We start from the raw sequence: 13,325 nt of genomic DNA, 5'->3' as shown, positions 1-13,325 counted from the left end.
GGCCTTCCCCAAAACCATGCCACTTATAAGTTAAAGTTATAAGTTAAAGTTTCCCCAGGCAACCTGCAGCCACTGGAATCTGGTGGTAAACACAGGCCACCCCCCAACCCTGCCCCCGACCACTAGGGCAGGTACTGCTCATGCTGCTGAGAATGACCAGCAGATCAAGGCTTCACACCATGCTTTTGGCAGTGACCTTGATGGTGGACCCTTAGGCTGTTCTTCCCTCCTTCCTTGTCTCACTCTCCCTGCTTTCCGGGATCAGCTCCTAAATACACCACCTGCACCCAAGTCTTTGTCTCAGGTTCTGCAATTAGGGGTCCAAACTCAGGACACAGCTAGAGATGAGAGAACATCAAGGAATCCACAAGGTTGCCTGGGGAAAGGAGGAGAAGAAAGGACATGGTCCACCAAGTAAGCAGAAGGGGGGAAGGCTGGAGGTAAATCAGGGCTGGCGGAGTGAAGAGATGCCAGCTTGATGGTGGTCAGGGTTCACCGCGGGCTGAACATCAGCCTGGACTCCTGAGAGGCCTGATGTTTGCCCAGCAGCTGAGTGGTCAGCTGACCACAGTTCCACTGGGACTCTGGCCACCATTTTTTCCCAACCCTTTTTTCTTGCAACCTATGGTAAAATAATACATTTTACTTGGCAGCCAGAGACACATGCATGTGCATGCATATACCTATGGTCATCTATCTTTACTAGATAGTTATTGGATATATAAATGAACAAACAGGCCATAAAAATTAATTCTTCCTACACATGATATAATCTGCCATCCTCATTCTGCTATATGCTCTCTCTCTCAACACTCACTGTTTTACAAAGCTGAATTTCATGACCTTTACCTAATTGGTCGAAATCTGCAGTTTAAAAATCACTAGTCTAGACTAGCCTCCATGGGAACTTGAACATGGGAAGAACACATACCATCTCTCTGTGTCTCCCTCTCTTTCGGGGTAAAGCAATGAAGTGGGGAAGAATGACACCGGAAGTTCTCCCCGCCTCTCAGTGACCTTTATGATTCTATGTCAAATCCATGATAAAATGTCAGATCACATACTCCACATTCAGTTACTGGGAGGAGTTAACAAGACACAATTTAACTAAAAAATTGTGGTTGTGCTATTTTTTCAGAAAATGTTTACTAAGATGTATATTCTTTTAGTAATAGTCTACTTTCATATTTAGAATTAGAATATAAATTAAAAGTCATAAAACAGTTGTTAAGATATAGCTTTAATTCAACTTCTTTATCCTCTATACCGGAGGCTTTTCTTTCCCCCTTCAAATTGTCCGTTCTGCTTCTTACACCACATTCTTCCTGCTCTATGGCCCCGCAAGTCACCACATGCCTTTGTGCTTAATGCTTCCCTTGTGTAGCTACAGACAATCCACCAGCCTCAGCTCCAGTTTCTTCCCCCTTGGCTGCAAGCTTCTGTAGCCTGCCCTCCCCCTGAGCTGTGTCCCCACCAATGTCTGCACATCACCAGCATAGGCCTCAGCTGATCCTCCTCCTGCCATTTGTTTCCATGGCTCTGGGTGCCTCAAGGCAGACCCTTTCTTCTTCTTGGCATCCAGAGCACGAACACAGTACCTGACACGACCCTGCAAGGGATCATCACATGTCCATGACAGGCACAAAATACATTACAACTTTTATATCGTCACTCAAATGGTCATCCTGACTTCAGGCTCTGGTGTTCTCTCTCAATGAAAGAGCAACTATCTAGTAGCACAAATGAAAACATTCTGCACTTTGTAATGAGCATGCATATCATCATAGTAAATTTGGCTACAAGAAAAAAGTTGAGGCCTGGGGAAGTAATTCATAGGGCAATTTCCTCACCATCAAAACCAAACTCTGCATCACGAGTACAGAGACATTCTCCCACAGATCAAATTTCTGAGGCATTCTTTCTATTAGTCAAAATCCTTTGGATGCAAATAACAGCAATACAAGAAGAAAAAGCAACAAGCAAAGAACAGCAGCTCTATTGGAGCCCATGGGTGTCTATAACCTATGGAAGAGCAGGCTCAGAAGGAGCCCTAGGACTCCTCTTTCTTGGTCTTGTCTCTGCTTCTCATCTCCGCCAAGGCCACTCTTAGCTCTGGCTTCTTATTCTTCACCACCAGAGGGCAATGTAGACCATCCTCTTTGGTTCCAAGCTCAAAAGGGTCAGGAGAGAGCTCTCAGGGTCTCTGTCTTGGTGGGTGCTGAGCCCTGGTGTGGTCTCCAGAGTGTGCGATACTACGACTGGTCACCACTGGAAAATCACTGTGACCGTGTGGCCTCAGAAAATGGCCACTCCCATTAAAACCAAATGGAGAGAAAGGGGCAAGATGGCAGAAGAGTAGGGTCCCCAAGTCACCTGTCCCCACCAAATTACCTAGATAACCTTCAAATCACCCTGAAAACCAAATGGAGAGAGTATGTAGGGACATTATTTTTCAGAAGGAAAGAAGCTACTACTTTGGACACATAAACTGAGGGATGTCTATCTACGGCATGCTCCTAGAGAGTATCTCCATTTTTACATTCATAATATTAATTTGTAGTAATTTTCCCCCATTGTCACTACATATATAATTTAAATTTGCATCCCATCTCTTAAATTTTACATATATGTTTTGTTTTCTAAGTAAGCTCCACACCCAATATGGGGCTTGAACTCACAACCCTGAGATCAAGAGTTGCAGAGTTGCATGCTTTACCCACTGAGCTGGCTGGGCACTCTATGTCTCTTAAACTGTATTTTAAGCTAAATGAGAAGAAAGTAGGTTTTGAATTTTGTTGAGAACTACATGTGAGCTATGTAGCAGGGGGCTCATTCCACAAAAAGAGCTACACTGAACACACACATAGTTGTGTCCTCTCAGCACTTAAGATTTGCCGCTCACACGATGAGAGACTGCATTCTGTACTCATTTTCCATTTTAACAATAAAAATGATTGCTTTTCACCATTTCTACTTCCCCCATGTTTTTATTCCTTTAAATACCATCACTTTTAAAATTTAAATTCAATTTGCCAACATATAGTACATCATTAACAGAACAAAAAGGCAACCTACAGAATGAGAGAAGATATTTGCAAATGCTGTATCAGATACTAGCCCAAAATCTATAAAGAACTTACCAAACTCAACACCCAACAAACAAATAATCCAATCAAGAAATGGGCAGAAGACATAAACAGACATTTCTCCAAAGAAGACCTACAAATGGCCAACAGATACATGAAAAAATGCTCCACATCACTTGCCATCAGGGAAATACAGATCAAAACCACAATGAGATTCCACCTCACACCAGTGAGAATGGGGAAAATTAACAAGGCAGGAAACCACAAATGTTGGAGAGGATGCGGAGAAAAGGGAACCCTCTTACACTGTTGGTGGGAATGTGAACTGGTGCAGCCACTCTGGAAAACTGTGTGGAGGTTCCTCAAAGAGTTAAAAATAGAGGTATCCTATCTATGACTTTTATACTGAGAATGTTTTATCCATATATAATTGACCTCATATGAATAAATACCTCTAATTTCATGGTATCATATGAGTAAATAATCCTGAATGTAACTATCATTAACTTCTGATAAGGCCTTTAAAAAACTATAAAATGATTGTATAAAAGGATATATTTCATTGAGAACCCCTGTTTTTCCCCATTATCAGTCCTTCTACATGATCTCTGAAGGTGACCTGGTGCTTTGGTCTGAGTCTCATGCTCAGATCCCTTTTATATTAAGAGATGAATCAAAATCGGGTTTTTTTCTTTTAAAGGATCCTTATGGGTTTTTTTAAATTTTTATTTATTTATGATAGTCACACAGAGAGAGAGAGAGAGAGAGAGAGAGAGAGGCGCAGAGACATAGGCAGAGGGAGAAGCAGGCTCCATGCACCAGGAGCCCGATATGGGATTCGATCCCGGGTCTCCAGGATCGCGCCCTGGGCCAAAGGCAGGCGCTAAACCACTGCGCCACCCAGGGATCCCAGGATCCTTATGGTTTTAACAGAAAGTAACTTTAGTTGTTTCTTTAACTTAATATAGCAAAGCAGGATACACTAGGCTTCTAACAAGGGACATGGGATGGCAGCTGGTTGTGTGAAGTTTAATTAAACTGTTGATTTTAGCAGAGTCCTAGAGAATTAATATTTCACCTACATTAGTCTTGACAGAGTAAGCTACTGGGGAGAAAGAAGCAGGATACCTGCAGAGAAGCTAAGATAAAGTAATTGGGTATTAGCCATCTGCAGGGAATGGAAATGTTACCTGGTTGGTGAAAAGTGCTCTCCTGCAACTATGTCACCGCTCCTGACCCAGGTTCACCACCATCTCGAGATTTCCTCCGTTGGCACCTGCTGGCAACTTGACACAAGCCATGTAACCCCAAGAGCCATTTTTTCCCACAAATCATTTCCCCTCTGAATTTCTCTTTATATTTTTTTCCAGTAAAACCACATTTTCCCATTGACCTAGGTTACAAATCTTGTAGTAGATGGTGACTGTCCTCTCACAGTCATGTTGTCTCTACATAAGAACACAATTTCCTCCGTGAGTTTTCTCCTAGTCACTGGCCCCAGGTTTTACCGCTCTTATGGGGGAAGCTCATCATCCTCTGAGTTCCCTGTGCCAGTGTCCACCACTTCCAGTCCATTACACAATTATTCCCAGATTAGTCTTCCTAAAACATAGCCTGGCACATGCCAGTTTTTTGCTCAAAGCCCTCAATTGTTTTCCACTGCCTTTAGGAAAAATAGATATTTAACTAAAAAAAAAAAAAAAAAAAAAAGAAGAAAGAAAGAAAAAAGAAAGGACAAAAACCCTAATCCTCCTCTATGTGGCTCCAACCTATCTCTCCACATTGAATTCCCCTGTAGCTACTGTCAGACTAGTCTGTTCATTTTTTCCCCAAAAAAATTCTAGTTTTATGACTTGTCAGCTTTCCAAACCTCCTAAATATCTGATAACTTGGAACAAAAATTTCCTGAATACCTGGCACAAAATAGGCAGGTGGTGAATGTCTGTGGGATGAGTGAAAGCATGTATATGGAATATACAGATAAAATATTTGCTTTCCAATGACTGGCAAAACCATGTCTTAATTCCATGTTTTCCCCCAAGGCTTCAGTTTACAATTTTTACTTGATACACCAACCAGATATACGAACTTTCCCTAAGTTAAAAAAAAAAAAAGCACACTCTGACTCCTACTCCCCACAGCCACCACAGACCCTGCTCTTTCTTTTCAATTCCTATCTTGGCTCATGGCAAGCATGACCTATCTACCCAGCTGTCCAAACCAGAAACCTGAGAATTAGTTCCAACTTCTCCTACTCACCATTTAAGAGTTGTCTGCACTGCAACATGACAACAGAATGACAATAGAAAAGAATCCTACGTTTGTTGAGGGTTTGCTAAATGTTACAGGTTGAGCTGTATCCCTCCAAAATACAGATGTTGAAGTCCCAACCCCTGGTTCTTCAGAATGTGCCCTTCCGGGAAACAGAAACATTGCAAACACAGAGTCAAGATGAGGGCATCCTGGAACAGGTTGGGCCCCTCACCCACTATGACTGGCTGGGGGTCCTTCTAATAATGGGCAGTTGTGCATGGGTATCCACGAGGGGGAGACTGCCGCGTGCAGTCTGGGGTTTGCTGCCACAAGCCAAGGAGCTACCCAAACTACCCAAGAGCCCTGCCACAGATGCTCCCTGAGTACCTCAGGAAGGGTATGAACTTGCCAACACCTTGACCGCAGACTTCCTGCCTCTGGAACTATGAGACGGCGTATTTTCACGGGACATGCCGCTCAGTTTCTGGTCCTGAGCTTTGGTGGCCCGAGCAAAATAATACACTAAGTACTGGCCAAGGAGCCCAAACCCCTTACACACCTATAGTCACTGAATGCTTACGCAGCTATGGAGTCACCTAGAGTTAGGGGTTCATACAGATGTTACCCCATTTTAAAGCTGTGAAAACTAAGCCTTAAAAAATTAAGTACTTAGTCTAAGGTCACCCACACAATAAACAGCAGCACAAACCCAAATCTCTGAGATTCTAAAACCCAAGTTCATAACCACTTTGCTCATGTCCTTTGGAGGGCCTGTCCTGACACCCTTCCAGGTGGGGACATGGTCACACAGGTGGCTCTCACACAATTCCCGTGGGCTACACTGTAGAGTTTAACATATTCATTAGGGCACACTTCATGGAAATAGAAACTTGAATAAAATAATTCACTTTATTTTTAGACGAGACCATGTTTACAAAAAGTCCCAAAGGACCTTGCTTTTATCTAATTTATCAGATGTGTTATTTAAAATAAAATGACTCATAAACAAATCCGACATGCTTGGCTGCACGTTTTGTACTATTTCTTTTATAATGCAAAGAAAGCATTGCTATTGCTCCAAGACATTAAAATTGTAGATCACGCTGTGCACAAGTAAAAATTAAATTCTGAAGACATTTCGAAGTTTGTATTTATTCTTAATCTGTAGCAAGCAGCTCAGTGAGAAAGTCACCAACAGTTCTAACATTTCCTTGTTATTCAAAGAGGAATTATGCAAACTGAACACAAAACATAACTGCCATTTTCTTTAGGCACTAAGCAGAGGTAAACACCAACTCAAAGAAATATGTGGTGTTTGGGAAAAATAAATGTCCTAGGGCAGTGTTGTGAGTTGTTCTATGAAATTCCCCTCATGCCCAAAGCAGTCAGAGAACAGCACAGACCAGGGCTAATCTAGAGCAGCAGTTCCTAAAGTCTGGATCGCTGGACTTCTCCCAGACATCTACACAGTTAAGCTGATTTTTTCATAATGATACGGAGATGCTAGATGCACTTTCACTTTGTTGACATTTGCACTGAAGCTGTGGAAGCAGTGACAGGTAAAACTGCTGGAATCTTAGAAGGCATCAAGATCGTGAGATCAAACTGCTCTCTTAGCCGATATATTCTTCACCATCACACACTCACACTTAAAAAAAAAAAAAAGCCACTTCCAATTAAGAATGTCCTTGACATAGCTGTAAAAATTATTAATTTTATTAAAGGTTGGCCCTTGATTGCATATCCTTTTAATATTCTAGGTGATCAAATGGAAATTACACATAAAACACTTGGTCTTCCAGGGCTCTCCTGGAAGAGCACTTGCGCGTGTGTTGAGTTGTGAAATGGACTACCTGCCTATTTCACGGGGCACTAATTTTACTTGAAAGACTGACAAACTATGGTCATTTAGGCTTGGGGATTTACAGTATTTGCTGCCAGTGATAAAGTTTCCACTTTCGTGAAAAACATGAGAAGACAGGAAAACTCACATTTAATAATGCCCTGGTGCTTGAAGACTTTCCGATGAGATCGTTGGTAATACTAACAAATACTAACAAATATATTGAGTGAATATAAAAATAGAGCATGGAGCAAAATGTATCAACATGTGGAAGATCTATATAACTCAGCACAGTATACGGCGAGACCCCCGGAGGGTACAAGGTTTATTCAAAGCATTCAAAATCTAGTCAAGACAGAGCAACAGATTGTAAGCGACAGACCTTGCTCAGAAAGTTCACTGCTGTATTTTGAAGTTGTTTATTTTGACTAGGCTTCAAGAAACTACAACTTAGAGTTTTGTGTAGTACAAAAGAATATCTACAATCATCCAGAGAGCTGTGAAAATACTCCTCCTCCTCTTCCAACTACATATCTGGGTGAGGCCAGAATTTCTTCATACACTTTGAACAAAATATCTTTCAACTGGCTGAACGAGGAAGCAGATATGAGAATGCTGTTGTCTTCCATTGAGCTAGACACTAGAGATTTGCAAAATTATAAAAGAGCATATTTGGAAAAAGCGTTATTTTACTTTTACTATTTTAATTGAAGTATATTTGACACACAATGTTCCGTTTGTCTCAGGTGTACCACACAGCGACTGGGTAAGTCGATACTTTATGTAATGCTCACAAGTGTAGCCACCATCAAAGTAATTATTTTAAATGAAATATTTGTATCAGTATGTAATGGGTTTGTTATTATGACTTTAAAAGTAATTCTTAATGAATATGTTAAATTAAATGTTTAGGCGCTTTTCAATTGCAATATCTATATGGTAAATACGGATACATGGACCCCATATAGACAGAAGCTCCGGCATCTACTGTAACTGTGAAGCATGTGAGGGGAGGGTGGGAGACTGAGTTTCAGAACCCCTGTCCCAGAAGATTTGAGTGGGAGGCGCAGGGGCAAGGAAATGATAGGCCAAAGAAGGCATGAGTTTGGATTTTATCCCAGGATGCAGAAATTTATTCTTCCTGCCACCATCTAACAAATGTGCCAAGGATCACATCTTCAGTTATTCTCACCTCAAAATTCACAGCAATAACTGAAAGTAAATGAAAACTCCATTGTCCTAATGTTAGGATACCAATTAGCACCCTACATACTGGACAAGTTAGCTAATAAAGTATAAGAGCAGTGAGTGCAGCCTTACAAGGCTCCCTCTCTTCCCTTTCTCCAAATGACACTGCATTTCAGAGCTAGCAAATTTTCCATAAGGAACTAGGCTGCTGTAACCCCACCTAGTCATCAAAACTCATGCCTTACCTACAAGTATAACAAATTTTAAACAATAATGAAATCATCAGGAAATGGATGGTTGTCTTTTGTTCCACAATTAGATGCTGAAGCTTGGAAATTAGTGTGTACATCTGGAAAGTAAAATTCCTTTTCTCCTAAATTCTTCATGCTTTGCTTTAAAAAAATGTCTAAATAATTGGATTATCTCTCATTTAGTTATGTTTCTCATTGAGCTAGTCCCATTAATTCTATGATCCAGGTTGCCAGGTTTCTGGCAACTGTACCTACAAACATGTTTCCTAAGAGGAACTTTGCCATTGATTATGCGTTATCGGCACAGTCAGTACAGAAGATACACTTCAAGGCACGGGCTATAACTTTGAACCCCAGCTTCACGATATAGTCTGGATGATGCTCAGGACGTCATAGATGCATCATGCCTCAGTGTTCTTAGCTGTGAAATCGAGCTAATGATATACTTCACAGTGTTTTCTGAGAATTAAAATTAGTTGTATTTGGTTAACCCTTTAGAACTGTGCCTGGTGTTTGGTCACTTACTAGAACACACTTGATGAATGCATTTAATTGGGTCACCTTGCTATCATCAGTGCACAGAAATTCTTGTGGTACAAATGTATAAATGCTCACCCTGGATATGACTTGAGGAGAATCTTTTCAGTGAGTTGTTCTATTAGTGGACAAAATGATAGTGATGCATGTAAGCCAGCTCCCAGTCAACTCTCCAGATTGTCTTTCTACTTGTCTCTTTTCTTCCCTTATTATCTATAATTGAACTCTGAACCCTAGTTGGGGCTAGGGTTGCCAACCTCTCCGCAGTTGAGAATCCATGCACAATTTCTGACTTAACCAGAAACTTAACTACTAATACCTTACTATTGACGGGAAGCCTTACCAATCACATAAACAATCAATTAAGACACATTTTGTATGTTATATGTATCATATACCGTATTCTCACAATAAAGTAAGACAGAGAAAATGTTCTTGAGAAGATCTAAGGAAAATACTTTATAGTTACATGTTGTATTTATTGAAATAAAATCTGCCTTTAAGTAGACCCACACAGCTCAAATCCATGGTGTTCAAGGGTCAACTGTATTTTGTTTACCTGCCAATTCTTAGGGTTTGGACTTTTCTGCATTGTTTTGTCTAAATGTACCATTTCACTGCTCAACTTAGGAAAGCTTCCCTATCACCCATGTATCATCATGGGTAGCATGATAGGGATAGCATCCCTATCATTTGCAAGTATATTCCAAACTCTTCTCAAATATTTGATCTCAAATATTAATCTCAACAAGCTAAGACCTCGATACCGTCACCCCCATTTTGCAGATGAAGAAAATGAGGCTTGGCAAGGTGAAGTCACAAGCTTCAAGTAGCAGAATTGAGGCAGAACTTGAGTTTTTTGGACTCCCAATTCCAAATGAGCCAAGGAAGCATGTCGTGTCCATTGTTCACCTGAAATTCAAATTTAACTGGACGTCCGGAATTTCATCTGGCAGCTTTAGTACCACGCCACTCTCTGCCGGGCAACTCCACTTCTGAGAGGCCCAACTCTTGTCCCATCCCCACAAGGGGGCCGCCCTGAAGATGGAGAGCAGGAGGGAACACTATTCTCAGGCAGGGGGTCAGGAGCAGCACAGTCTCCCCGTGAGGTCAGAGAGCACAGAAGATGTTGGTGGGGCAGGAGAAGAAAATAACCCAACAGGAACTCCATTCTTAGTACACGGTCCTCCCACACCTGTTCCTTTATCTAGGGTCCAGCAAACAGAAACTGCTTTGGTCCTCTCAACTGGAGTGGCCCAAACTGGGAAGAAATACAATAGATTCCCAAACTGGGAGTACACATGATAGATTCCCAAGCCTGTGGTTCCCAGACTACATGGGGACTGTGGACCATGGAGGGTTTGTATCGTTTTAAAAATTTAACACAAACAATCACAGTGGCTTTTTTTTTAAAGGAATTCCTCAAACTTTATGACCTTTCCTTCTTTCTGCTCTTCTTCAACACTTCAAAAAATATAAAGCACTTTTATTCCTTGAAGTTTCACTGAGACAGAAGAAATCATGATACATCTAAACCCTTAACACTTTGCTGAGCACTACAATACAGGGCAGTTTGCAGAAGGACAGGGAGTGGGTTAAAACACTTTAGTTTCAGTCCTAAAATGCTGCATTTTTTATATTAAAATCACATGCATGTCCAGTGGAAGGCTCATCCTCTTCTGCTCTCTCAACCCCTAGGAAAAAGGCACGGATTCTGCTTTGGAAACTCAACTGTCCTAGATTTTCCTATCATCTCTCTATGGAAATGACACTTCTCCCTGGAACACGCCCATCCTTTACTGACCTGTTATGTTCTATTCGGTCTTGGCTTCAACATTGAACGACTGAACGCATCCTTGGGCAAAACTGATCAAATCAGAGGAGGCCAGGGAATATCCGAAGTAGGCGTGTGGGAGCCAGATCTTTAGTGCACTTGTAGCTGGGTCTCATATAGGAAATTTGATTCTTGTTGAATCAGAAATCGACACTACATTTAACTTTCTGAGGTTTGTGTGCCTGGCTTTTGCTTTGTAACTAGTTGGTAGCTGTTCTCCGTCGTTTTGAGAAAACACTTTCCCCAAAGACTGGCCTGTCTCCTCTCACCTGGGAGGGTAAAGGGGTGGGGTTGTATTTCTCAGGGTAAGGGGTGCCTTCCTTGCACCTGGATATGACTGTCACCCCTAATCAGAGGGAACACCACTTACCTGGAGATGGCTGTTCTTCCCCTGGGGCTCCCCTTGGTTGAAATCCTGGAGGTATGTGTGCTTGTTTCAAAGACATTGTTTTTGCGCACCCCACAGTCCACCCCTTGTGCTACTTACTTTCATGGGGGGAGAGAAAGGAATGGTGGTGCACAGCCTTCTTCAGGGCAATGCTGGAGGTGCACAATAAATCCTATACATATTAAATGTGAGAACAAGCAGCTCACCAGCTTCAGGATAAATGAGAGAAAGGCAGCAGAGGAAAGCAAAGACTCCCCAGGTGCTCCACTGATTCTCCACTTGCTTCCTACTGACAGTGGAGAAGAAACCATGTTAAAGGGTCACCACGCCAGCACAAATGTGGCCTCGGCATCCCAGCTCTGTGAAGCTGCTTTGAACTATTGATAGCAGCAGGGTGAAAAATGTGGGCAAATGAAGGAGATGAAAATGCCCAGCTTATGCCACCTGCTTCATGAGGAGTCAGTTGGCAGATTTCGACAATGTAGAAAGGAGTCAGGAAGGCCACTCCAGATGCCCCTTCTCTCCAGAAACCCCTGTACCTCATCTTTTGTGCTCCAAGGAGTTCTCTTTGAGTGTTTGCCTTGCAGGGATGGCTACTTTGAGCCCTGGTTTTGTTTGTTTTGTTTTGTTTCTTAAGATTTTTATTTATTTATTCATGAGAGACATAGGCAGAGGGAGAAGCAGGCTCTCCACAGTGAACCCAATGTGGGACTCGATCCCAGGACCCTGGGATCACACCCTAGGCCAAAGGCAGATGCTTAACCACTGAGCCCCCCAGGTGCTCCGAGCCCTGGTTGAACATACTATCTTAATTACTCAATCTTCAGCTGGTAGTATGTGTTACCGTGTTTCATTTGCAGCTTTTCTCTTCAAGATTGTGAACATCCTGAAGCCAAGGGAATGTTCCAGAAACTTCCTTTCTTTTCCATGCAATGCTTAGGGTAGTACCTGGTATTTAGCAGGTTTTCAAAAATACAGCTGACCTGAACTTCAGTTTGGCATTAGGGATATAAGTTGTGACTGGTGTGGGTAAAAGGATGACAGATCTTCTCATGATGGGGTTATGTCACGATAAACCCAGCATAAATTGAAAGCTGACAAAGTGTTTAATATACCTAACTGACTGGACACCACAGCTTAGCCCAGCCTACCTTAAAGTTGTCAGAACACTTATATTAGCCTTACACTGGTTGCGCAAAATCCAATAACAGAAAGCCTATTTTACAAAAAAAAAGTGTTGACTATCTCGTATAATTTACTGAACACTGAACTGAACCTGAAAAAACCAGAATGGTTGTGTGGGGACAGCAGGTTGTCAGCATAGGGGCTGCTGTTCTTCATGATCGCATGGCTGACTAGAAGCTGTGGCTTGCTGCCCAGCATCACGAGAGGATCGTCCTGCATAGTGCTAGCCTGGGAAAAGATCCAAATTCAAAATCTGAATGGGTATTGCTTTCACAGCATCAAAAAGTCGAAAAATTGTGAGCTGAACCATAATAGGTTGGAGACGGTCCATTGTAACTTTTAACCTCAGTCAATTCCTAATAAAGGCAATTCCTAATTATTCAATCTTGTTGGTACAATTTCCCCAGGAGGGACAGCCCAGCATGGTGGCGATGGGTGTGGCTCTGGAAGCAGATGGCCTCTATGAACTCCAGAACTTGTCCAAAAATAACTCTGTGGCCCTGCATAAGTCATCCATCTGTAGTTTCCTCCTTCTAGAAAATGTGGATGACAAAATGACTCATTCTGATGGGTTGTTGGGAGGAATGAGTGATGTAATAGATGCAAATCGCTGAAAGGTGTGCCAGGCACAGAGTAAACCTTCAATGGATGTTAGCCATTAGTATTTATCTGCTGGTCACACCACAATGACTGCCACTCCTTCTTACTCAGGAACATACTTCAAGACAAAGCATTTCTCCTGGTGCCTCTTAGTTTCCAT

The 13,325-nt window shown here is 42.0% G+C and overlaps 1 protein-coding gene and 1 long non-coding RNA gene across 8 annotated transcripts in view; one reads left to right on the top strand and one right to left on the bottom strand.

The window, feature by feature from the left end:
* Window positions 1-11,170, top strand: part of LOC112662727 (uncharacterized) — a 51,858-nt gene extending 40,688 nt beyond the window's left edge. Inside the window, exon 7 of one of the 3 annotated variants that reach the window (XR_004811994.2) lies at window positions 10,857-11,170. This is a non-coding gene — a long non-coding RNA (uncharacterized LOC112662727). The remainder of the gene's footprint in view (window positions 1-10,856) is intronic. The other 2 variants (XR_003138782.3, XR_003138781.3) reach the window with 2 other exon arrangements.
* Window positions 1-13,325, bottom strand: part of CTNND2 (catenin delta 2) — a 924,458-nt gene that overhangs the window by 320,497 nt on the left and 590,636 nt on the right. The gene's annotated exons all lie outside the window — the stretch shown is intronic.

The sequence above is a fragment of the Canis lupus genome, chromosome 34 (genome assembly GCF_003254725.2).
Source record: "Canis lupus dingo isolate Sandy chromosome 34, ASM325472v2, whole genome shotgun sequence".
Lineage (NCBI taxonomy): Eukaryota > Metazoa > Chordata > Mammalia > Carnivora > Canidae > Canis > Canis lupus.
Note: the sequence above shows the minus strand (reverse complement) of the source record. Positions and strands in the feature narration are given on the sequence as shown.